This window comes from Pinus tabuliformis, chromosome 2_2, assembly GCF_031772625.1.
Source record: "Pinus tabuliformis cultivar Carrire ecotype Pingquan chromosome 2_2, CPIR1, whole genome shotgun sequence".
NCBI classification, from domain to species: domain Eukaryota; kingdom Viridiplantae; phylum Streptophyta; class Pinopsida; order Pinales; family Pinaceae; genus Pinus; species Pinus tabuliformis.
Genome location: NC_142300.1, coordinates 867,122,866 through 867,149,743, shown reverse-complemented (window position 1 = coordinate 867,149,743; position 26,878 = coordinate 867,122,866).

Genomic DNA, 26,878 nt, shown 5'->3' with positions numbered 1-26,878 from the left:
TTTTACCAATTTGGCGCTTTTTTCTGCTGACGTCAGCATGACGTCATTGGTGGGTCATGGTGAGGTGACGTCAGCTGACGTCATCGGGCGACGTGGCAGTGGGTGACTGGTCAAAGGGGCGGTGAGGTGGCAACCCAGTCAGCGGTGAGGTGGACGAATCACAGAGGCAGGTACGGGCGGACAAGGACGTGGCGGCGAGTCAGCGACAGGTAGGTGGCAGTCAAACCGCAGCGGTCACGGTTAAGGCCTTAACCGCCGCGGTTTCTCGGGGCGGTTTAGGTACGGCGCAGAAGCTGTCAGACTTGGCTCCGAGATGGTTGATCGATTGACGCGTGGAGGAGGCGTGACAAGGCGCAACATCACTTTCTCGGAGGTTAAAGTGCCGCCATAGGATGCGCTCCGATATTAATGTGGACCGTCGGATCTGATGGGCTTGATCCGACGGCTGGCGGAGGAGAAAGGTGCGCGCTTCATACTGCGGGCGGAAAAGATTAAAGTTTGTGGGTTTTTATGGGTTTTTCAAATGTTTTCGTTTAACCAATAATGTGGTAGGATTGGGGAACGTGCCAGAGGCGGGTATTAACCTTTGCAAAGGTTTTTATAGGCAAAAGGGGTTTGGAGAGGGGGTTTTATCAATGCAGAGGTGATTTGAGGGTAAATTAACTTGCAGCAAAGGGGAAATAGGGTGGAATAGGTTCACCAAAGTGGCCAGATGCCATTTTGGTCCCTTTTGAAAAATACACGGCTATTATGCCTAGGGGAGGGAATATACATAAGATTTGGGGTTTTATACACCTTAGTGTTAGTATTATTAGGGGTGGGGGTAAGATAGGGGAGGTTATATAGTAGAATTAGGAGTTAATATGAATGAAGGAGGGGAATTAGAAAGGGGGTGTTAGTGATGGACTAGAGAGGAAAGAAAAAGAAGTTAGTGATCCTCTTTGCTGTGAGTTCATGGAATTCACCACTTTGTTTGCTGATAGATTTATTGCCTTGGCAAGAGACCCATTGATACCTGTGTAATGGTGATCATATTCTTTCTGCAACCACAACCGCCTACCCAACTATTTTGCCTAGCATTTTTTGTTTCTTCTTGGAGGGGCACTTGGACTTGCAACCCTCAATTGCCTTTTCTTTTCTTTGGCTTTTTCCTTTTCTCTCTATCTACTTCTACCCTTATGTCTTCCAAGGTCCCAGATTAAACTTTTGGGAACCTTTGCTTCTCTACCTGAACTACTTGTCTGCCAAGATTAAGCTGTTTGGACAGACCTCTTTCTCTATTCTACAACTCAAAATTGAAACATGGCATGATCCAGTTTAGACTGTTGAATCATCCACAAAATTTGAAATAAGGTCCTCAATACTTGAAACACTTTACCCAGCTCTTGCTTTCTAGGAAATATGGGATCTTTGGGATACCAGAGCAGAGCATATTTGGCTTTTCTCTTGCCAATCATGAAATATGAAACCTATTGGTATAGGTATCCAACAGTGGCTCCACATGGGGATGGTTTTTCTTTTGAAAGACCAAGAACAGCAGGTCAGATTGCCTTGTTCCTTGACTGCCCATCTTAATCTTTGAAATCTGCTGCATGAATGTGTCAAAATAGTGTGCTTCTTTCTTGGAGAACCTCTGATTCTATCTGCCTGTTGCTGCTAGGTGCAGCATTTGGGAAAACCTCTTTTTACATTCTAAAATAGAAGATAATATGTAAGGCTGCATATATACAATGAACCTCTGAATTTCTATCATAGTGAACAGTCAAAATAGTGCTTCAGCATCCTGCCATTGACAGGACCTTCATCCAGTTCAGTTACAGTCAAACTTTTTAGGAAGTAGGTGTTATTACCTTGTACTGCTTGGACAGAAAATGGTCCTTTCCATAAAGAATCAAACTTCCCATGTTTTCCTTTCTCTTCTCTTCTTGCATCCCACTTTAAAACTTTGTCCCCTACATTGAAATCTTCTGCTTTAGTTCTTCTGTCAAAGGCCTTTTTTAGTTTCTCTTGTAGTATCTGCACTCTGCTGAAAACTTGTTCTCTGGTCTGCTGTAAACAAATTATCTGGTTAATCCTTCTTTGCATGTCATTTGGCTCTGCTTGGCTCTCTTGTAGGAGTTTCATAACCGGCACTCCTAGTGATGAAGGAAATCTGGCCTCTAATCCATAGAGTAACTCGTATGGGCTGGTCCCAATTGATCTTTTAGTGGTTAATCTGTCTGCCCATAAAGCATTTACTAGTTTCTTATGCCAGTTCTTTTTGTTCTCTTCCAGCACTTTCTTTATGATGTTTATCAGGCTATCTCGGTTTGCCCATCAGATTGAGGATGATAAGATGAGCTATGAGCTAACCGAGTACCAAGACAAGAAAATAATGCTGCCCAAAAATTTCCAGTGAAAATGGGATCTCTGTCACTTACAATAATCTTTGGGTTTCCATGTAGCTTTTGAATTGTTTCCATAAATACAATAGCAACTCTACTAGCTTTAAATGGATGTGATAATGCACAAAAATGTGCATACTTGGTAAGTCTATCAACTACCACCATGATGACACTCTTTCCTTCAAACTTGGGTAAACCTGTGATAAAATCCTTTGAAACCTCCTCCCAACATTGGCTTGGAATGGATAAAGGTTGTAATAGACTTGGGGTCTTAATTGTTTCAACTTTATTTTGTTGGCAAACCAAACATTCCGCCACAAACTTTTGAATATCCGATTTAAGGCCAACCCAAAAAAAATCCTTCTTAACCCTGTGGTATGTTTTTAAAAATCCTGAGTGCCATCCTAAGGGAGAAGTGTGCAATTCCATAAGAATCTTTTGTTTGAGTTGGGAATCCTTACAGAGGTATAAGTGATCTTTGTACCATAGTGAATCATTTTTCCAACAAAATGTATCAGATGTATAGGAATCTTTTGGTAACTTTTGAACAAGTTCCCCTACTTCTTCGTCATTCTTCCATTGCTCCCTTGCTTCGTTTATCCAATCTGGTTGGATAATAGAAATGGCACACAACAATGTTTCCACATCCTCATCCTTTCTTGAGAGTGCATCTGCCACAAAATTTTGCTTCCCTCTTTTGTAGATTATTTCAAAGTCATAAACCAACATCTTTGTGACCCATTTTTTTTGCTCTTTAGATGATAATATTTGTTCTAAAAAGTATTTAAGGCTATCATGATCCATTTTTACCTTGAAGTGTCTTCCCATTAGGTAGGATCGCCCTTTCTCAAGTGCATGTAGTATTGCCAACGTTTCCTTCTCATAAATAGCTTTGTGTAAATACTTTCCCTTGATTGGACGACTTTCGAAAGTAATGGGTCTTTCATCTTGCATTAAAACAACACCAATTCCATTTCCTGAAGCATCAAATTCCACAATAAAGGTTTTTGTAAAGTCTGGTGTAGCTAAGACCGCTTCTTGGCACATGGCCTCTTTAAGATGTTCAAAGGCCTTTGTTTCTTCTGGAGTCCATGAAAATGCATCTTTCTTCAATAATTTTGTTAGAGGTGTTGCTATTCTCCCATAATTATTAACAAACTTGTGATAATACCTGTCAACTTGAGAAATCGTCGCAAATGCTTTATGGATGTGGGGATTTTCCATTCCTTAATGGATTTAATTTTGCTAGGGTCTACCTTAACACCTTCATGAGATACAATATGACCCAAATATTCCACCTCTTGTACTCCAAATAAACATTTGGAGCTTTTTTCATATAATTGTTTCTCCTCCAATAGTTGTAGCACCCTATCAACATGTTCAACATGATCCTTCCAAGACTTGCTGTAGATTAGTATATCATCAAAAAATACTAACACAAATTTTCTAAGGAAGGGTTTGAAAATGGAATTCATAAAACCTTGAAATGTAAAAGGTGTATTGGTAAGGCAAAAAGGCGTGACCAAAAATTCATAATGACCCTCGTGAGTTCTAAATATTGTTTTCGAAATGTCTTGAATCTTCATTCTTATTTGATGATATCCTGAACAAAGATCCAACTTGGTGAAGTAAATTGATCCATGCAATTCATCCAATAATTCATCAATGACAGGAATGGGAGATTTATCTTTAATAGTGAGCTTGTTGAGCTCCCTATAATCCGGACATGTGCACCATGATACATCCTTCTTGTGCACCAATACTACTGGAGTAGAGAAAGAAATTTGACTAGGTTGAATTATACCAGCCTCTAGAATTTCTGCAACCATACGTTCAATTTCACTCTTTTGGGCATAAGGATATTTGTACAGCCTGATGTTTGGAGGAACACTTCCTGGATTCAAATGAATAGCATGATCTTGATCACAAATAGGTGGGAGACCTTTGGGAGTCTCAAATACCTTGGAATGATTGTCCAAGAATTTTTGGAGATCTTGAGAAATAGGTGATTTCGATGTGGAAACATCTAGTGAACATAATTGTGCAATTACACCTCGTTGTTCCTTTTTTAGAATGTTTGTCATACCGTTAGAGTTGATTATCTTTCTTGGTTTCCCGGCAATACCCCTTAATTCAACTTCCTTTCCATCCGCAGAAAATTTCATGAAATGTTCTTGAAAATTAAAACTTATTGTACCCAAGGATTATAGCCATTGGACTCCTAGTACAACATCAGTACCTACCATTGGAATGGAAAGCATTGGGCTATTCAATACATATTCTCCCATGGATAGCTTGATATTATTGTGCTTTCCAGAGCAATTTATGGTTCCTCCACTTGCAACCATTACTTGAAACTGGTGCTAGATATAGGAAGCAATTCAATTCTTTTGCTATCTTACAATGAATAAAATTGTGGGTACTTCCTGAATCAATCAACACTGTTACCTTTTTCTTCTTGATATGTCCTTCTATCTTGATAGTTTGAGGAGTGGTAATTCCAACCAATGCATTACAAGATATGGTCGGATTCATTTCTTCTTTATCTAGGGTTTGTTTTTGGATTATATCCTCTTCTTTTAGCATTTCTTGTTTCTTTTCTTCCTCCTCTTCACAATCTATGTATAATAATTTCTTCTTGGCACACTTATGACCTTTATTGTAGTTGCTATCACAACTGTAACAAAGCCCTTTTTCTCTTTTTTCTTCCAATTGTTGTGGTGTCAAACTTATAGGTTGTGGAAGGCTAAGGGCAAGAACACTTCCATCTTTATAGTTGTGAGTGGTAGGCTTCCTGGTTTCCATAATTTTGCTTTCAATTTTTCTTGCTAACCTGAATGCCTTCTCCAACGAATCAGGTTCCCAAAGGCAAACGTCATGTTGGATTTTATCCTTTAAATTTTCTATGAACATATCAATCCTATGCTCCTCGGGAATATCTTTTACCCTTATGTTCAATTTTTGGAAGTCCTCAATGTGCTCCATCATTGAACCCTTTTGTTTGAGACTTATCAATTGGCTAAAAAAGGTGTTGCTTTTTGTATCCTCATAATGTGCTATCAATTATTCCGTAAAAATTGCCCAAGTGAAAATTTTTTTATGAGAGCAAAGCCATTGATACCATACAAACTGATTTGGTTCCATATATAAAGTTGCAATACGTACCTTTTGTGTGTTTTGTATATTATGGAGATCGAAAAATTGCTCCATCTGTAGTATCCATGTTGCAGGATCCTTGCCATCAAACTTCCTCATATTGATTTTTGGAATATGGTTGGTCTTCAATCAAACATTAGAGTCTATGAAATCATGATTAACATTTCTTTTGTTCTCATCATGAGTTTCTTTTACTACCCTTTCACTATTAGTGAACATTTCTTGTAGCAACTTATTCAAATTTATCTTCAATTCTTCCATCTTATCGTCCATGCCATTCATCTTAGCTTTCATCTTAGCATCCATGCCATTCATCTTAGCTTCCATGCCATTCATCTTACTTTCCACGTCATTCATCTTGGCTTCATTTACCTTTAGTGAGAGTGAAATTTGTTGTACTTGGTCTTGTAATTTTGATATATCATGTTGCATTTCTTCCTCTTCTTCACGAGTCATGCTAGAGCTTTCAAGTTGCTTACTAGGTGTTTCCATTTTCTTTCTTTGAGGCATTAATTAATGCTAATAATTCTTCACTATTCCCATTGAATTCATTCAAACTAATTTTTCAAACCAATCTTATGCAAAATTAAAATAAATTACACACCTTTTTTCACTTTGTAGGAGCTCAATATTGAATCTGATGTATCTCTGTAATTTTGGATCATCTAGTTCTGAAATTGTGACCTAAAGTAGCCCTCTGTTTCTTCCAATGCCACCAGTCTGATAGAATTTAGATTCTCCAAGAAAGCGTTATGCACAATCTCCCAAGATGACCTGTTATATACCTTTTCAAAAGAGCGAACTTGTGTGAAGTGCCAAGTGCCACTGTTTTGACCTGCAGGTCTAAAAAGTATACATAGGAAACTAAAGTCCTTCCTCTTTTTGTAACTTCTTACGAAATTGAAATCTAATGCTCAAAACAAAAGTTATGGCAATTTTCCCAAGGTCACCTGTTTGGAATGAATTCAGGAGTCCGCAAAAAGACCAACTTCCTCAGATCATATCTCCATAAATATTGCGTGAAAAGCTTTGAAATTGAGACCCAAGGTTCAACGTGATTTTGTCTCAAGTGGGTTTTGTTTTTCGTTTCTGAAATGTCGTAGAACAGAAGTTATAGTGAAAATTCCATGATGAGCTATTTGGAGCAGTGAAACACTAGAATCCAAAGCTCTGATACCAAATGTTATGAAACCAACTTACAAAAAGATAGAAAAGATAGATCAATGCCTTAGAATTCAGCTTCTTCGACGAGGAAACCTCCTTTACATTACACAAATGAATAATTCTTGGATGATTCAAATGACAAAACCTCCTTTCTATATATAGGAGTCTAATGGGTCACAATATAACCATGCTGACCTAACAATAATAATATGAAGGCACAAAAGTAACAATAGAGGGATTCTATGGGGCACAATAATAACAATATGGGGACAATAGGGGCACAAAAATATTAATAAGGGATACAACTACAATAGTAATGGGGGAATCACTAGTATTGTAGGGACCCAACATTCCATACTTTTTGCAACGTTTAAATATCTTCTTTAAGTCATGTAAATGGTTATTTCTCTTATTAGAGTAAATAGTTATATCATCCAAATAAATGAAAACAATTTCGTTTATCACACCTTTGAAGGCTATATCCATGGCTCTTTGGAAAGATGCTCCTACGTTAATTAGTCCAAAAGGAATTTTCTGGTAGGCATAGGTTCCCCATTTAGTTATGAATGTATTCTTTAATATGTCATCTAGATGAACCAAAATTTGGTTATATCCTAAAAATCCATCAAGAAAAGACATTAGTTCTGAACCAGCTATTGATTGCAGTATTTTCTCCATGGTTGGTAATGGGAAATTGTCCTTCTCACAAGCTTTGTTGATATTTCTAAAGTATATACAAATGTGAATGTCACCATTCTTCTTCTTGGTAGGTACTAAGTTTGAAACCCATTTTGAATGCCTAATAGGAAAGATAATCTTGGCTTTAAGGAGTTTAGTCAACTAGGTTTTCTATTTGACTTTCTAAATTGGGATGAATTTTCATTAATTTCTATTGTACAGGTTTGTCATTGGATATCATGGGAATGGTGTGTTGTATGATGGAGGTATCATATGTTTTGAGATCATCATAGTTCCAAGCAAAGATACCTTTATACTTTTTTAACAAATGAATAAAGGTTGATCTCTCATCAGGAGAGAGACCAAGTCCAAGATTGATGTTTCGAGGTTTGATATTAGTTCCAAGGTTTACTAGTTCAAACCTTAAGGTTGAAATTTGGAGTTTAGAATTAGTAATCTTTTTATATCTATCCTTAAGATCATAAAGATCCTCTAGTTTTACCACTGATTTAGGTATGGGATTCTCATTGGACTTCTGTTTTAACTTATTATCATGCTCACTCTTTTCTATTATATGATCATCATATGACCCTTTAGATGTCAAAAAGCTTATGATATCCTCGCCATCATCGAAAAATTTCCAATTCGTAACATTATCAGGAATGGATGGTCGAAAACTTAATTCTATGGAAAACGTATCTGGACTGTAAACCTCTGATGGTATAATCTTGGATGTTATATTAGCCAGAAGGTTACCACTTGCATTTTGAAGTCTAGGTATAGGGGAGATGTTGAATGCTAAAAAATGTGAAGTAAGATCCTCAGCTAATTATTGGTAATTTTTTAAATGTCCAGAGAGACAATGAATGGTTTTTCTTACTTGCTTGATAACAATTTTTGAATTTCCAAAAACTTGAAGATATTTGATATCAAGCCATATTGCTTTATACAAACCTTGAATCAGTGCCTCATATTTAGCAGTATTATTTGTGCATTCAAATTCTAATCTACATGCTAGCATGGTTTTTTCTCCTTCTTGATTGATTAATAGACTACCAGCTCCTGCACCATCATTGGATTTAGCTCCATCAAAATATAATGTCCAAAACAAAGTTTTAACTAATGGTTTATCTACAAGATTTATACATCTGGAAGAATCTGTTTGAGAAAAGTTCTCAATCTGGGAAATAACAAAGCTGTCTAGAAAAGGTGACTTTTGTGCATTGAAACTTCCTAAAAATGATTCAGCAGAATAATTTTCAATGATATTGTTGTTGAAAGCTACTGGCTCATTCTCACCTTCAAAAGCAGTTACTATGTGCTTCAATTGTTTTTTCTTGGTCAATTCTAATTTGGTTTGGCTTTACATATTAAGGGAGCCACATGTGAGACCAATTTATTGTAAAATAGCCATGGAACTTTTCATACCAATTTCTGCTAAGAATTAAACCATAGAACTCAGGTATATCAGCAATTAGTATGCCAATTACTTGAAAAACGTTTGGATTAGAAGAGAGTCTAATAGCGACCGAAATCATTTATCCTAAGACTTCAACCTTTATTCTATTGAGTTTCACAATGTGAACATCAGAATTTTGGTGTGAAATTTTTAATTTAGTGCAAACTATTCTCGACATAATGTTTGAAGAGGCCCCTAAGTCTATTAAGCAGTTGTGTAGATTTTTATTGAATATTTCATAAGTCAAGAGGAAAGGACGAGTATGTGAATTGGATCTGTCACCAATTAAGGTAACATTAATACGATCAACCTTAATCAATGAATCATTAGGGGGCTTACCCATTCCTCTCATAGCTTAAGATATCGCAGCAGCAAGAAGAGGAGAAGAAGGATTTGCGTTCAATTCTTTCAGCAATAAGTTTTGTTGATGTTTAAGCTTATTGAGCTCATGAAGAGATATGTTGGCTCTAGCTTTCTTCATGTCCTCCACTATGTTATACTCCATGGTATTAGTAACTACCAAGGTTTTAGATGAATATGGAGGATTTGATGAGGATGGAGTTAGTTGAGGAGATTTGGGAGAAGTATTTTTACTGGCCACTTTTTCCTTGGTAGCAGGGGTTGAGGGATTTTGCTTTTGATTTGATTGTGTTGAATCAATAGGGCCCTTACTCATGGTGCTAATAGGTAGTGCTTCTTGCTCTTCTTCATTATATGAAATAGGGAGGATAAAATCCCACATTCCATGTACTTCAAACAATTCTTCATCTTCAGTCTCTTCATCAGTCAATGCAATTTCCTCTTCCTCTTCTTCTAAATCAGATTCAACATTGGATATTTTGTTTGGTGGTTGAGTATTAGAGGTTTGATTCCTCTTGAAGGATCTGAAAGGTTTCTTAGAAGAGGATTCATCTACTTGTTTCGTAATCTCTACCCTTTCATTTGACATGAATTTTAGGACTTTTTACAAACCTTCAATATTAAAAGGATCCTTGGGGATTTCTTCTTTGATTCATCCTTAAATATAACCTTTTTCATTTTCCTATCTTCTTAGGTTGTCTTCTTTTCAAATGAAACTATTCTCTTTTCTACAGATAGGGCTTCTTTCATGTTTTCTACCAAAGTAGCCTTATTGGCTCTATCTACAAAAATTGCTATATTGGAAGGAAGAGAAGAAATATACCACTCGATTTAGACATCAACACCAGGGCTTGATGTGGTTGGGATTTTGTTTAGCAATTTATTGAATATGGAATCTAAATCTCTAATGTTTTCACTTGATTTAGATTTTAAATTAGAAATATCATTGATAAGGGATGTGATTGTACGATCATCACCAAACTTGGCCAGAAATTTCTCTTTAAACATATCCCAATTAGAAATAGGTCCTGGTGGTAATGAAAAATACCATGAGCCTACTAATCCTTGGAGGGTGTAGGGAAATAATATTACTACACAATCTTCTTCAGCCACTCCATTAATATTAATAGCTAGCATATAATTATGGAGATGTTCCTCAGCAAGCAATCCATCATCATGATTAAATTTTAGCATCCATATTTTAGGATATTTAGGCATATCATAGAGGGGAGGTGCCATTTGTACAGCACCAAGATTGGCCCATGGTCTAACTGGTGGTGGTGGTTGTTGTCCTGCCATTATTGGAGTTTGATCGGAAGTGGATATTGAGGGAGTTTGGGTGGAAGAAGAGGCAGGTTGTGTACTTGAGCTAGATGAATTAGCACCACTACCTTGAGAAGAATGGATATTAAGAGGAATGAATGGAGGGAATGAACGTGTTTGTGGGGGGGAATTTGATAAAACCTCGCTAGTTGATGTATGTGACTCAAATTCCTAGTTTCCTTTCAAAAATAAGGAAGAGGAATTTCAAATGGAGGAACCCCAAGCTTCTCACTTTTAGAACAGGTAAGAATCCGAGTGGATTGAAAAATAGAAGTAATACCCCCTTTAGATGCTTCAGATGGGACAGGATTTTCTGCTGAAATAGAGATTTCCTTTAATTTATTTATTAAAGTTTGAACCTCAGTTGATTCAGGATTATAATCTGAAAAAGGTGCTTTAATAATTGTACTAGGAGATTTAGGGGGTGATTTCTCAACTTCTGATATAGAAATAGGAGTTTTAGATGAGGATCTAGAAGTTGGAGGTGATCTTGAGGGGGGAGTGACTCTTAGAATGGCTTATTTATTTAGATTGATTTCTCTTTTCCATTCATATTCTTGGCCCTCCTTCTAGCACAAAAATGTTGAATCCTCGAAAAGTGTTGCAACAACATGGTGGAAAACCACCTAGTCAGGGACTTGAATACCATCCCTTTTTCATTTGGATTAATGGCTCTGACTAGATATAATGGGACCAGTTTCCCAATAAAAATGTGATAAGATGGATAGGGTGGTTGATTACCAAAAAATAAGTGATATAAAGGGTGGTTTTCAATTGAAATACACACACACACACACATATATATATGTAACCTATCTATATATTACCTGGGATTTTACTTATACTTGTGCAATCTACAATGATTATCTTTAGTACATGACAATGAAGATTAATCAAATACTAATAGAAATGAAAAGCCTTTGAAATAATTATTTTGATTAAATAGTTAATCAAAATAATTTATAAACATATATCACATCAAATATCGTTTAAACACTTTCTCATCAATGTATTAAAAATAATAGTCCAAGCATGTTCAGAAATGAATGAATACAAAACTGTATGAAAAAAGATACATGTGACAAACAATATAAAGGAAAATGGTTATCAATTCATAAAACAAATCAATACACAATGATAGAAGTACCTGATGCATATAAATCTGCTCATGAAGAGAATAGCTCCAGTCTAGTCTTTTTCATTAATATGGTTTCCAAAAGTACAAAAGTGCAAGCTTTCAAAAGCCTTCTTCACAAAAATTCAAGACTCTGATCCAAGGATTCTACCAAGATAACTTTAAAGTACATAAGTGCAATATTTTAAAGTGTTTATTTATAAAATTTGGGACCCTTTCTTAAAATTCATGAAAGGGTTTATATAATAGAATAAAATTACAAAAATAGGCATTGCATGAAGTTTTGAGGAGGTTTAAACAACCCTCCTTCAAATAAGTGACATAATTACATCAAATTTTTTTTATGGAAATGATGAGCTCCAACATGTAATGGTATCTACTCTTTCATTTGTTGTCTGAGCTCGTATATATCCATCATTAGCTTGAATTCAGGAGGTTGACTCGTCCTCATGCACATCTGGCCTGTATACACTGCATCTGAAAGGGAAGGCATCATGTGCATGGCTATGTCATTTGGGCAGCATAGTACTAGCCACTGACTATGTGGCTTTACCAGATATCTCCAATACACTTCCTAGTCTAGTTTTGTAAGTTGTTTAATCGCTTCTTCTTTTGCTTTGGAATTTTCTTGCCATTTTTCTTCTAGGGCTCTGATATTAGGGAGACTCCCAGGTGGGCATTATTGTATCATATTGGCATTATGCAAATTTTCATTGATGGTCTCAATGATATTGTTTGCAGCATCAGTTGCTCTTGCGACTTCCCTTTTTACCTGTTTTAGTTGAATATCCCAATCATTGAAGAGGATATCTTTGTGAGATTCTTCTATCCTGGGGAGATCTACTTCCCTTCCTTCTAGAGTATCTTGCTATGTAATGTATCCTGAAATATTATCATCAATATCATTGAAGGTGATCCTTAGATCGAATGTTCAATTCATCGGCAAATCACTCTCCTTGCACATCTGATTGATGACCGATTGCCTCTGAAAAAACATTTCCTATTGCATTCAAAACAAATAATTGAGTTCTAGTGCCTCTTTTACAAAATCCTCAATTTTAGGATTATCTTTCAGTTGTTCCACAGAAAATTGTAGTTGTTGTATTTGAGCATCTTTAGCACTTGTCTCTACTTGATACTGGAGATTTAACTAATTAAAGCTCTATTGTAGTTGTGCCATCTTTTCTTTCATTTGATGGTTTACATTCTACTTCTCTTCGGCCAACTATTGCTCTAATTGTTGTATCATCTCATCTTTCTCCCTTACTAGTTGTTTGACTTCCACTACCTTATCAATAGTTGCAGAAGCATAAGCACCTACAAACTATGATAGTTTCGTCAAATTATCTGAAGGATCCATGGGGGTATCCTTCCAAACTACATCCATTGGCTCATTGTCAAAAATTATCACCGAGGATTGTTCTATTTTCCTTTTCTTCCTATGTCATTTCACCACAACTTGATGTTTTGGACTGTAAAAGACGTCAAGAGGAGGAATTTCCTTTACTCTGAGAAAAATTTATGTTGAGGGGAAGGCCGAGATGATTTCAATCTCTTTTTTGGCAACAACTTTGTCAGTAGACCTGTCAGTGAGTGATCTTTGTTTAGTATTTTGGGGTGTGTTGAATGTTGTTTCTGTTTCAACACTTTTGTCCCCTTGTTGTCCTTTGAGTTGTCGATCAAACTACCGCCATGCCTCATCTAGTTTATTTTTTAGGTGGGTTTCATCTGTATGCACTTGGGTGGAAACATCTTCCACCTCTTTCTCTATCGAGGCCTTTTCAGATTCCTTTTGAGTGTCCTTCTCATGACTCACCTTTGGGCTATTCTCAGGGCTCTTCTCTGAGTTGTGCTCTAAGATTTGGGCTAATTTATGATCTGAAGTCTGTTAAGAACCTTGTTCTAATTTCTCTTCTAAATTATGCTCAGAACTGTGTTCTAAGCCCTTCTATGAATCATGGCTTGAGCTCTTCTCTTCCTGAACATTTGGTTGTGGGATCTCCAGCAGATCCAAAGGGACTTTCTGTAGCCTCTTCCTCCTGTATTGGTGGAATTGGGCTAGCTTTTTTAGGTCAAACCTCAGAGTAGCCAAATGTTTTACCTATGAGAATAGCTTGACTGACTCAAACAAATTATCTAAATCATATTTTTCATGGTTGAATTGCCTTATTTTCACGGAAGCACTGAAATTTTGAGTAACTTTATTGGGGTCGAACTGTCTTTCTCAAATAGTGGCGAGCTTTAAACAAAATGTGATCGATTTCAAGCGCAACATGCTTGAAATTTTGAAATTCATAGACACAACATTGGAGGGGAAAAGAAGGCCAAAGGGAAATTTTGGATTCTTTTAGGGTTTTGGTTATCCCATCTCCTATAATCTGGTAAGCAATCTCCCTAGAAAGAAGCTTATTAGGTATATACCAAGGGAGGACTTGAGGGGGTTCTATGCTTCCAAATACCTAGACATAAGTAAACAATTATTCTCTGAACTACCTACTGACTGGTAAAATATCAATTTTGGCCTCATCACGTAACTTGGGGCCTTTTTTTTAAAAACAACTTGGTAGATAGGTAGCATGAATCCTTGAGAGATTTTGTAAAAATGAGTGTGGAAATTGGATTCCCACATAATTTTGTGATATATGTGAATGGGGGTAGGATCTTGAATAGTCCATTTCCACCCCATAGTTGGGAAACTAGTGGTGAAACAAACTGCATCCATAATGTAGGCACTCATAAAAAATAGTGGGATTGTTCTAGTGGTAACATATCTATTTTTTCTATATTCTCTAATCTGTAAGGCAAGGTTCTATACAAGATAGTTCCCCAGTCCATTGTAAAAAAATTCACAGCTGCATCTATTAAGGGAACCCATTCAATAGAAAATTTGGTAGTGTTGGCATATGCAAACAATCTACACCTCATGGAAGCAATACAAGAGTAGGGAGCAGCGAGAGATGTTATAGGATACATACCCAATTTCTCTTGTTTGTGCTTTTTTGAATTAGACATCCATTACCTAATTGTGTCTCATGGTTCCTTATTTTTTGCTGCGAAATGCTCGAGGAAGGCTTTATCATATACCTTCTGTGGCTTTGGTATATGATACATTCTCTTGAGGTCTTCTGGTGTGAAGGAACCAATCACTATTTGTCTTGAAGTCTGGAATGCCTTGTTGGTAATGTAAATATTGTCTATTATCCACTTTACCATATCGATGTATGGTAAAATATTCTGTCTAACAGAAATTATGTGTAGGAAAGAACTTGCAGTTCAAAGTGGGAAGCTTTAGAAGAAGTGGTAGCATCTGATGTTTCTTTGATTTTAATTATCCTTGGACCCTCGCTTTCAAATAGATGGTACATAGTTTCCCATGAATAAGTCCTTCTATCAATAGTGCATGTTGTATTTGAGAATAATGGAAGCATTCCTATTACATCAGATGTAGAAGCTCGTGTGACTTCACCGGACTTCTTTTCTTTCTTATACTTAATCATTTTGATACACAATTCTCTCTCAGGAGAAATCCTACAATATAGAGAATATAGAGCAATGAAGAGAAAATAGGAGTTGAACGTAAAAGCATGCGGACACATAGATCTTTTGAAATGATGGAAAGGGAGGTTTTAATGCAAATCAATCTGAACAGGTCACCAAATCTCCTTGGGCCTTAAAACCATAAATACCGTTAGAAACCATTAACTAACTAAAAGCATGGCTTTGCATGGTTTATTTATTATTAATTAATATATTACCTCGCAAAACTTTTTCGGATGGTAAAGTACAATGTTGAGATGTGATGGAAATATCATTGTATTGGTGTGTTAAGCACGGGAGATGTGCGATTGTGATAATCACATTATCACAATATCACCATCGGTGATTTCAGGATAGAACAAAAAATCGATATGGTCAAAGTTTTAAGCGATTTTGATTTGCAGGAAGCGACGTGGTGCTTGTAGTGGGCACATAGGTTTATATTCAAGCAAAGATTTTGTTTAAGCTTTATGATTTCCTTGGGCCCTTTTCTTTAATGAATAGCTTTATTGCAATCAGAACCATTTCGAATGATACGAGCAGAGATTATAGGTATCCTTGCGATATAACCAGATGCAATGTGTTTTTTAATGGTATAACTTATTGTTTCGTCGGGTCTGATGACTTATTGCATTTCTCATGAGGGAGGCCTTTTCGATATATTGCATGTTTGTCATGGGATTGCGATGCGCGGAGCTTTCAGCGTAAGAGATTCTCATTGATACTTTAATCGTTTATAAAGAATTCATATGCTTGGGTTCCCTAGGGACTATCCTTTATCACAATCACAAGTCTTGACTCGGTAGGTGAAATATTATACTCTCGAGACTTTGTGATATGCGATATTGTCGGATTTTCCTTTAAAGTGGCCTTGTTTTGGTCATTCAAGCTTTAATGAGGTTTTATTAAAAAGGAAAATCAAATTTATTCCTAAAAAAATCTTTAAATTAAGTTATATTCTTATGTTTTTTTATTTTTTAAGGGTCCCTATTTATTTGTACAATAATCACCTGAGTTATTTATGTAAAATAAATGGGGGGTTGTTGCACAACACAACACCTAGTCAAGTCGATGAGATATCTTTTTGTCCTCAAGTCATGTTAGATCCCTTTGAAAAATGGGCCATTGACTTTGTGGGACCCATAGCCCCAACATCCTTAAACAAAAGACATATCTTGGTTTGCACAGATTTTGTAACAAAATGGGTAGAAGCTAGAGTTGTTCCTTTTGCTACTGAAAAAGTTGTTGTTGATTTTCTATTTAATGAAATTTTTACTTGATTTGGTGTTCCAAGAGAAATTGTTACTGATAATGGACCTCAGTTTGTTTCTAATCTGGTAAAAGGAATTATAGATCAATACATGATCCGGCACAGTAAATTGACACCGTATCATCAGTATGAAAATGACCGGGTAGAATCTACAAACAAGGTAATCGAGTCCATTCTATTTTTTTCACAATAACGGCTAGTTTTTATTTATTTTTCGGCAAAACAGTTGTCGAGGGCTTTAACAGGCTACTCTATAATTCATTGTTACAGATTTGCATTTGATTGCAGATAAGGCTTGAATGTGCACTTGAATTGGATTCAGAATGTCATCTTGGAGTTCCTCTGCTTATGAAATCTGCATCTTATCTTTGCTTCCTTGCAAGTGGAGAGAAGACCCATCGCACCTGACATCCTTTTCCGAGTCATCCAAAGGCTATTGCTTGTTTGATTTGTCTGGAGGGTTGATACATTGTGCTTATGGATGGCAATAGAGAAGTCAACATTGCCAGCGTTGCTTGCCTTATCAGCAAAGAACGCAGCAGAGGCCTTTCTTCTCTCTGAACTAGCCTTGAAGGAGCCCTCGAGAACCCCCCAGCAACTATCCATCTGATTGCAGAGAGATGCAGCGGTGAAGTCTAGCATAGAGTGGAGCTCGAAGATGACTAGGATACGTTCTGAGATATTCCTTGAGGAGGATTTTGTGGAACCTAACTGCTGCTAGCTAAAAATGGACCTATCCCGAGCCTCAGGAGGATCTGAACTAGAGGGTTGCTCAAGGAGTAGAGGCCCAGGCTTTTCCAGACTTAAGGAATGCTGCATTCTGATTCCACATCGTTGACTAACAGAGATCTCCTGCTGTGGTTGGATCCTTGATTGGCAGCCAGGTCCACCTGAGAGTTTAATTTCCTCAATATATGATAGAAGGAGAATTTGTGGAACTTGGGCAAAACTAGAAAGAATTTTTTGAGAATGGGGGCTAAATGTACCTAAGAAGGGATCTTTTGGAAGATCATAGCCTGGATAATAAGTCTAGAGTCTCCAAAGACTGAGAGGTAGAGGAGATTCCTCTTGATGGCCAGATTTAGCCCCTGCCATAGAGCAAGAGCCTCCACTCTGTTATTAGTTTCATGCCTCAGACCCCAAGAAAAACACAACTCAGTTGATCCACTTGGACTAATGAAAACTCCACCGCCTCCCACCACTCCTCGGTTGCCTTTAGAGGCCCCATCGAAGAAGAGGCAGTGCTCATCCAAAGCTGATCTCCATTTGATGAAGTCCTGTTCTTCCATATGAATTTCCCAGTGGGCGGGGGCTTTAGCAGAAGGAATGGGTCTATTCTGATGGTTTGGAGCTAGCTCTTTTAGCCATTGATCTTCCTCGCTTTCCAAGAATATACCATTTCTTATGGCAGTTTTGGCTTCTAAGGCCTCACTCAATAGAGCTTTGATCTTAGAGATAATTCTGACCGGATTACAACTCTCCTCCCTAAAAATTTTGTTGTTCCTCTCTAGCCACAGTTTCTAGCATGTGAATTTGGGGATCCACATCCAGCTAGCCTTGAGAAGATTTTTTTTGGAGAGATAGAACGGGGATAACTTGGCCCAGTTTCTTAGCAGGTCCAGAATATTTTTAGGAAGCTCTATTTTGTCAGGTCCTAACATCAGGACATCCCTCCAAACTTCTTGAGCAAAGGGGAACTATAACAACAGCTGATTAGTCGTTTCTTCATCCGAAACACAAAGAGGGCACCTGGAGGGACCTTCCATTCCTCGCCTTTGCAGGTTATCTCTAGTGAGGATACTTTTATGTGCCAAAGTCCAGCAAAAGAAGTCAATTCTGGGGAGAGCAGGAAAGGACCAAATAAATTTCCATTGGGTTGTCTCTGGGGGAATGTTTGGGACAGCCAACATACTTTTGTAACCTTCTGCTACTGAGTATGAGCCTGATACAGAGCCCCGCCCTCTTTTGTCCTTAGAAGAGGCCTTTAAGGGAGATTTTCCTTGAAGAAAATCCAACAAAAAAGCGGCTTCACCATCCAGCCAATGAGGGACCTCCCCCAGATTCCAATCATCCCAAAGTCTTCCTACATCTTCTGTCCAATTAGAGATATCCAAAAGAGTTTCCAGATTGTTGGCTTGTAGCCAAACTCTGATGTTTACAAGCTCTGCAATCTGATTCAAGGGCTGATCTCCAAGGATTGAATCTTCCCAAATTCTAATGTTTTCCCCATTACCTGGGATCCAGTATAGCTTGTGACTGAAGTGTTTCATAGCTTTGAGGTAGAGTTTGAATACCAGAGATCCTTTGGTTATTCTTGGAGGCTAGTCCAAACACCTCAAGCGAGGCCCATGGAAGTATTTTTTCCATAGAACTCTCTTGCTCCAACTAGGGTTCCCAGAGATAATGTTCCAAAGGATCATTGAGCCCAGAGCAAGATTTTGGGCTGCCAGATCCTACATTTGGAGACCTCCTTCCAAGAATGGCTTCTTAAGAGTGTCCCAGTTAACTAAATGGAGCCTTCTTTCATTATTTTTCCCTCCCTCCCACAGAAATCTTCTCAGGAGACCATCCACTTTACTAATAAAGGTTTTCGGGTCTAGAAGAATGGAGTTCTGATATAACGGTAGACTTATGAGAATAGATTTCATAAGGATTACCTTCCCAACATTATTCAACCATGAGGCTCCCCAAACTTGAATTCTGAGCTTTAGCTTTTCTAGCAGGGGCATCTAGTGAGCTACCTTAAGGTTTGATTTGAAGACTGGGATCCAAATATACTTAAAAGACTCCTAGGTTAGGGTTCCTTACATTTCTAACAGCCTTGCTATGTCTGTAAATTCCTTAATTAGGAAATTCCAGCCATAGATCGTGCTTTTTAGATAGTTGATCTTGCTGCCCGAAACCTCCCTGTAAATGTCTAGCTCCTTCTTGAAAATCCTAGCAGAGTTAATGCTAACTCGTCCAAGCAATAAGGTATCATCAACAAACTGGGCATGATTTATGTCTTTAACCTTGTGAGCCATCCTCAAGCCTGGAAGAGTTTGGATCTGTTGACAGTAGTCAAGATAGAATATGAGCATCGAAGCTTGAATGGCGTACAGAAGTGGGGACAAAGGGAAAACTTGTCTTAGCCCCCTTGAGGCCTGGAAAAATTTGGTTGAACGACCATTAACCAAAGGCACTATCCATGGGGAGGAAATGCATGCTTTCACCCAAGTTATGAGAGCTTTTGAGAAGCCAAAATTCTCCATTACTGAAAATAGAAAATCATGTCTCACCCTATCAAAGGCATTTTTCAAATCTAGCTTAATCACCATGCCTCCTCTTTTCTATGCCAACTTGAGTGAATTTCTTCTTGCACTAGCACAATATTGTCAAGAATCTTTCTCCCTTTGATGAATCCTCCTTGGTTTTTAGGGATGATGACCGGCAGAATTTTCTTAAGACGGTTGGCTATTATTTTTGTAACCAGTTTATAACTTGTATTACACAGAGAGATGGGCCGGTATCTGCTAAAGTCGGTGGCACCTTTATCTTTCGGAATCAAGGCAAGAAAAGCCAAATTGGTACTGCCTCCAATCTTAGTACATGTCTAAGATTTCCAAACCATTCTCAGCAGATCTTTTTTAATTGTTGGCCAGCAAGTCAGGTAGAACCTTGTTGTGAACCCATCAGGGCCTGGCACTTTATCTGGTTCCATGCAATCCAGTGCTTTTTTAATCTCATCCATACTGATCGGTGCAGTCATCATAGTATTTTCAAAATCTTGAACATAATGAGGAATTAGATCAATCAGATAGGCTTGAGAGTCGATAGGTGGGTCTTCTGAGGCCGAGTAAAGGTCTTTGAAGGAGGAGTGGGCTTCTCGCTTTATGCCTTCAAAATATTTAACCACGGTGTTTTGATAATGAATTTCATTTACTTTTTTGAAGTGCTTGCATGCTTTAGCTTGCTTATGGAAGTAGCTTTTATTTTTGTCTCCAGCCTGTAACCAAAGATTTCTAGATTTCTATCTCCAGAACTCTTCTTCATCCCTACTTGCTTTATGGAGATCTTTTTGTAGCTCTACTTCTTTTTGAAGAAGGATTTGAGTTACATCAGAGTTCTCCATAGCTAATTGATGACCTGCTAAACTGTCATGCATCTCCTTTCTTTTGGCGGTGGGCATTCTCAACCTTTTATCCCACTCCTTGAGCTCTCTTTTAAGTCCCCTCAGTTTTTCTTCCCACACAAAGAACGGGGATCCTTGAACTTGCTGATTCCAGGCCTCGAATACCACCTCCTGGAAACCATCTTGATGAATCCATAGAGAACTAAATCTAAAGGGAATGGGGCCCATATTTCCATCCAAGGAGAGCTTAAGAAAAATGGGTTTATGGTCAGAGGTGTAGTTCAGCAGGATTTTGAGGTGGCCATTAGACCACATGTCAAGAAGGAGGATTGGACTATAAATTTGTCCAAGTGGGCAGAAATGTGACCAAGGTCTATCCTTTTGTTGGACCAGGTGAATTTCCCAGATGAGGGCTTGATATCCTCCCAATCCCAGCCTAAAATGAGGTCTTCAACCCATTCTCGAGCTGGGTCCCTGACTAGCGAACCCCCCTTTTTCTCTTCTACAGCTAGAGTATAATTCAAATCACCTAAAATAATAATATTTTCTGGGTTGTTCAAGAAGAGATATGACTGGAGTGAGTCCCAACAAATTCTTTTCTCAAATGGTAAGACCAGAGCATATAGATTAAACATACTTACTTGATGGCCAGATTCTTTGTGGAGGAGCTTAGTGAAAAGCCAATGGGGGCAACATTCTTCGTAAATCAAATCATATTTGGAGCTATCCCAAAAGGATGCAATCCCTCCAGAGGCACCTCTCGCACTGACTGCTCTCCCTTGGCCTTTATGCCAGAACGCTTTGCTTGCTTGAAGGAGTAGATTGTCCTCCAGCTTTGTCTCCTGGATGAGAAGGATTTCAGGTGAGTACATCCTCACAATGTCTTTCAGAGCTTCTTCTTTCAATCTTTTGCCTAATCCTCTGCAATTCCAAGAGACGTATTTCATTATTTACTGGCTTGGGGGGTTGTGGCTCCTTTTGGAGCCTGACCCGACTTGCGCCTAGATCTGGTATTCATCATTCCTTTGGGGGTTTTCTGAGAGCCTTGGAGTACATCCAAATACGTTTTTTCCTCTCTTTGTTTCTTCTTGGACTTTCAACCCCTGGCCGATTTGATAGGAGTGACTTGCGAGCTATCTGATTCGGAGACTCCATCTTTTGAATCTCCCTCAGAATCGGTTCTCAGATTGATGTGCTCCTCGTTTTATTCTTTTACCCCTTGCTCATCCTCTGATGGAGGAAGATTTGACTTTGGCTCGGATTCTTTTGCTTTCTTCGACGGGTCTTCTGGTTTCTCTTGGATCCTAATGGCATCCATATTTTCCCATGAGGAAGAGCCTTCTTTTGGAACTTTTGTGGCTTTTGGTTTAGGCTGAGGCTTCACTAATGGCCCTGAATTTTTCTTCTCAGTTGGTTTTGGGATTGCCTTTCCCTTTTTTATCTCTTTCCATCCTTCTTCGTCCACTTTGTCCCTGGTTGGAGCTTTTGAGAAATTTCATTGGAAGTTTCCATGCTCGTGATAGGTTCTGCATTTGAACGACAATTGCTCGTAATCCAATTTTTGATAGTGTTGCCATTATTCTACTGTCAGATTACCACTTCGGGCAGTCCAGCTTCCAGGTTGACTTCCACACATATTATTGCACAGGTATATTAGCCCTTGTTGTCTACTTTGTCAATGAAACGACCAAGACCATTTCCAATCTTCTGCAAGGTGTGACAGCTCCAGCAGTGGATCAAAAGATTGGGAAGTCGGACCCAGACTGGGACCTATTTAAGGGCATCAACTGAGGGATCAAAGTTGGGGGTCCACTTATTAAGATACAGACCCTGATTTCCCATAAAATACAGACCATTTCTGAATACCAGATCTCAATCTTCTTTGGAGGTGAACTCGAAAATGAAATACCCTCTTCCGACAATGTAGCAGATCACATTGTTTTTCAACTGAGGTCTCCAGTTGCGTTGGATCCAGTCATCTGTTGTTTTTGTAGAGGGCCAGTGTCCCATAAATTGTCCAACCAACCCTTTTTTAGCCAGTGCAAGGGCGATTTTTATCGGTTGTTCTTCTGGCAGGGTGATCTCAGGGATTTCTTCCAATTTTTTTATGAATTTCGGGACTTTTGGGATAGGTTTTTTCTTCCCTTTCTGCGTTAACAGTCTGCAGAAAGCTTCCTCTGATGAAATTGGAGGGGTAGGAGAAGGCTCCCCACCCCCGAGCGCACTCATGGCGGCAGCTAATCTCCTCTGCGGTCGCTAAACCTAGCAGTCATGGACGCTGAGCGCGGTTCTGAGTAAATATTTATTACCCATGTTGACCTAGTCGATTATCAGAAATAGATTCCATTCCAACTTTATTGAAAAGGGTACTCAAGTCCATTCTTCCCAAAACAATGAATCTTCATAAAAAAATATTGGGAAAATAGATTCCCAGAATCATTATGGGCTTACGAAACTACCTAGAGGAATATAGTGGGTCATACACCTTATGAGTTGGGGTACCGGAAGCAGGTCTTGTTGCTAACCGAGTTCAAATTAAAACCTTTAGAACTGTAGTCAACTGGGTTTGGATCTGTCAGAAACACAACAACGAAATCTCTTGTAGTTGGATGAACTTGATGAAATAAGAAGAGATGTTATTCAACAAGCTATCTTGATGCAACAAACAACAAAGCAAATGGCATGGCAAGTTAATCAAGAAGAAGGAGCTCCAACCAGGTAACTGGGTACTCCTTTATGATTCAAAGTTTAAAAATTTTAAGGGGAAACTTTGTACATGTTGGTTGGGGCCATATGAAGTAGTTAAAGTTTTTGAGAATGGAGTAGTAGAAATTAAGACCATTGATGGACGGGAAGTTGTTTTCTTGGTGAATGGGCATAGACTCAAAATATATTTTTAGCCCACCACTAAGGAGGATTTCATACAATAGGTACGAAAACAATTAAATTTAAATATGGCAGGTGGGGATACCAACCTACAATGAGTTTTTTTATTTACTCTTTTTCTAATAAAAAAATAAATAATAAATATTAAAAGAAAAAAAAGAAAAAAATAATAATAATAACACATGACTATGAAAATCAACTTGTTGGCGCAATCATGTAAGGGTCTGCTTGAAAACCAGATTATTGGTAGGTAGATTCTTTTTGGAAATAAAAAGGGATACTACTTGAATTTTGATATATGGCTAATTTGTCTCTGAGAAGAAGCAGGTTTCTATAAGGACTTCTGGTGGTAGTAGAAAGACTGGAAGAAACTCAACCCTTACCAAGTTTAGGGAAAATGGCATGACAAATTCTATGTAAGTAGCACAAGACTCCCGCTGCAGTTAATTCATCCAAGACACAACATTATTTGGCAGAGACAATTACTATCTAAGGTGAATACTCAGTCATTTATCGACTTTAGAAATATGTGGCATGAAGTTAGTGAGCCTTATGTTTTCCCAAAACACTATAACCAGGTGCTTTTTTTACCCAAATGTATTGGATAGGGATTGGTGGTTCATATTAAGACACGACCCTAGATCAAAACATAATTTTTAGAACAAAAGTGTTATCATGCCAAGAGAGGAATATAATCAGGGTGATGACAATGGAGAGTTATATGTACTCGTTATTTCATCATTTGTACTATTGTCATATGTTTTTGTTGTCATTATTTCGCTAATTACATTATTTTTTTATTCTATGATGCATTTTTGTCTCCTACTTAGATTATGTGAAATAAATATCTATGTTTTATATATTTATAACTAAATTATTTAATGTAGACATGTCTTTATCATTGTGAACATGATGCAATATTAACTAGGAGAAATGTAATGGGTAAAAAAATATAATTTTTTCACATGACAAGAAATAGTATTATTGATATTACATTATGTGTAATTCATTCTATGTTTCATTTACATGTGACATTTAAAACAAAAATGTATTTATAACAACAAATATTTTACAACACTCATAAGTAAAATATTTCAATGTCCATATTAAATAACATAATTTTATAGATACTTTATAAGAAAAAAGTAAATTAATTTAAATTGAAATTTTTTTTTCACTGTAGTGAGAAATATTGAGAGAAATCTTATTCCATTAATAGTTGGTTTCTAATTTAATGTATGAAGGATATTTGTAAAATTTTCAATGTTTAATATGAATTTGATATGTAATATTTTACAACATATTAATAATAAAAATAATTAAATGTATACATACAGGAAAATATTACAAGGGGAGATATTTTAACATTTTAATGTGGAGAATGTGAATTATAAATAAAATATTTCAATGTCAACTACATATACATTACACCAACCTAAATCCATATCAGCCTATTATATCAGCCTAATTTTTCAATCATAGTTTCAACCATACTAAACTTTGTAATTTATAAAAATATCTTTGCATTTTTTTAAAGTAAGTCGTTTTGCATGTAATTTCATATATAAAAGTTTGATATAAGTTCACCTATACATAATCTATAATAAATATTACCTCAATGGAGTTACTTGCTTCACCTCTCTGTGTAGGAATCCTTTCTCTTCTTTCGCCCTTTATTTCATTTTTTTTCATTTTTATTTTTCAAATAAATATGCATAGGCACTTATTTATTTCAGGAGGCAGAAGAGGGATTTCGACTTATTGAGAGCAAAAGAAGTTGTCTCTTCAGAGAAATATATATATATATATATATATATATATATATATATATATACATACCTCTGAAATACTTGCTAAGGTTTTCCCCCTCTCCTTACTCTACTTGACTGAGTTGGCAAGGGTCAACCGAAAATAGAACCGATTAGAGTAGGTGCTACTAGTTAAAAGTGCAAGCATCATGATTTCACCATGGATCCCTCTAAAAAGAACATATTTTCCATTAGGGTGTCATCAATTACAAGAAATTCAAGGTTCACATAAAGAGAGGGAATAGACAGATAACCAAGAGTTGATAGCGGTACAAGTTCCTCTTGAACTTCTCCTTGCTTGTCTAAGAAGGCAATATGGTTTCATGCAAAAACTAACCTATAGGTGCAAAATCAAACAAACAAAGGCAAAAAGCGGGAACAACAAAACCAAGTAAAGCAAATCAAGAAACAAACAAGAAAATAAAAACTACTACTCCTAAACTAAGTAGAACATGGGCCAACTCATATAAAGTGATACTTCCAATGAACCCATCGGTGCATTCATTGGCCCATGAAGCCCTGGGCATGTTGGTCAACAAAGATATACAGGAAAGCCAACAAACAAGAAATATAAAACAGCAAACTAGAACATTCAAAGTTTGAATGTGTTTGCACAAAAGTAACAATGAAAGGCATATGTGAGACACTGTGTGGATGTACCATGATGTCCTAACACATTAGGAGTGGAAGATAAGCATGTACACACTTTCGAACTTGAGAAATGAGAAAAAACGAAGAAATAAGAAAAATTTCATTTTGTAATAGTGCTTGCTACATATGATGACTTCAATGATTGAGAGATAGGAACGTGTGATACAGATGGAGGATGCAAAAATTGTAAGATAGATTGGTTTTCATTGTGGAAAAAAGAGTGATGAGGAGCCTGGGGATATTCAACATATTTTTTATTTGAAGTGGTATTTTCCTCAAGACTATGAGAACCTTACATAACCATCAACTCAGGCTGAAGTGCTTTGACAACTTGAGGAGGTTCCAATTCATCAGAATATGGATCATCAAAGACCGGTGGATTAGAAATATCAATAGTGGACAAATCAGAATCATGACTAAATTCATGAATGAAAATATCACGACAACCACGATAAAAAATTTCAAGATCAAGAATAGAGGAATCCTCATGAGCTGACAAATTGTAAAGAGGGGATGATCAAAAATGAGAAATTTCACCCTCTATGTTTCTAGAAAGATTAGATGAGAGATTATGAGGATCCAGGAAAACAAATTTGTCCTCTCCACATTCAAATGAAAAAATGGCATTCCATGTGTTATGTGAATGATCAAAAGTAGAAACATCCGAAAATGTATTTTCATAAGATGAAAAAATAATGACAAAATTGTGGAAGATGTCAGGGTAAAGTGGAAGAGGTGTCGACCGAAGGAGGTCATCCTTTGCCGCAGATTCTTGTTTAGACCCCCACACATACTCATCAAGAATGATATTGTAGGTTTGATGTTTAACACCAACTCCATCTTGAACTTGATCCTCATGAACATCACAAGAGAGATATGAGAGAGATGAACACATCACACCAAAATCTGGAGGATCATAAGGACCAAAGGATGGAGGATGAGGAGATAATATTTCA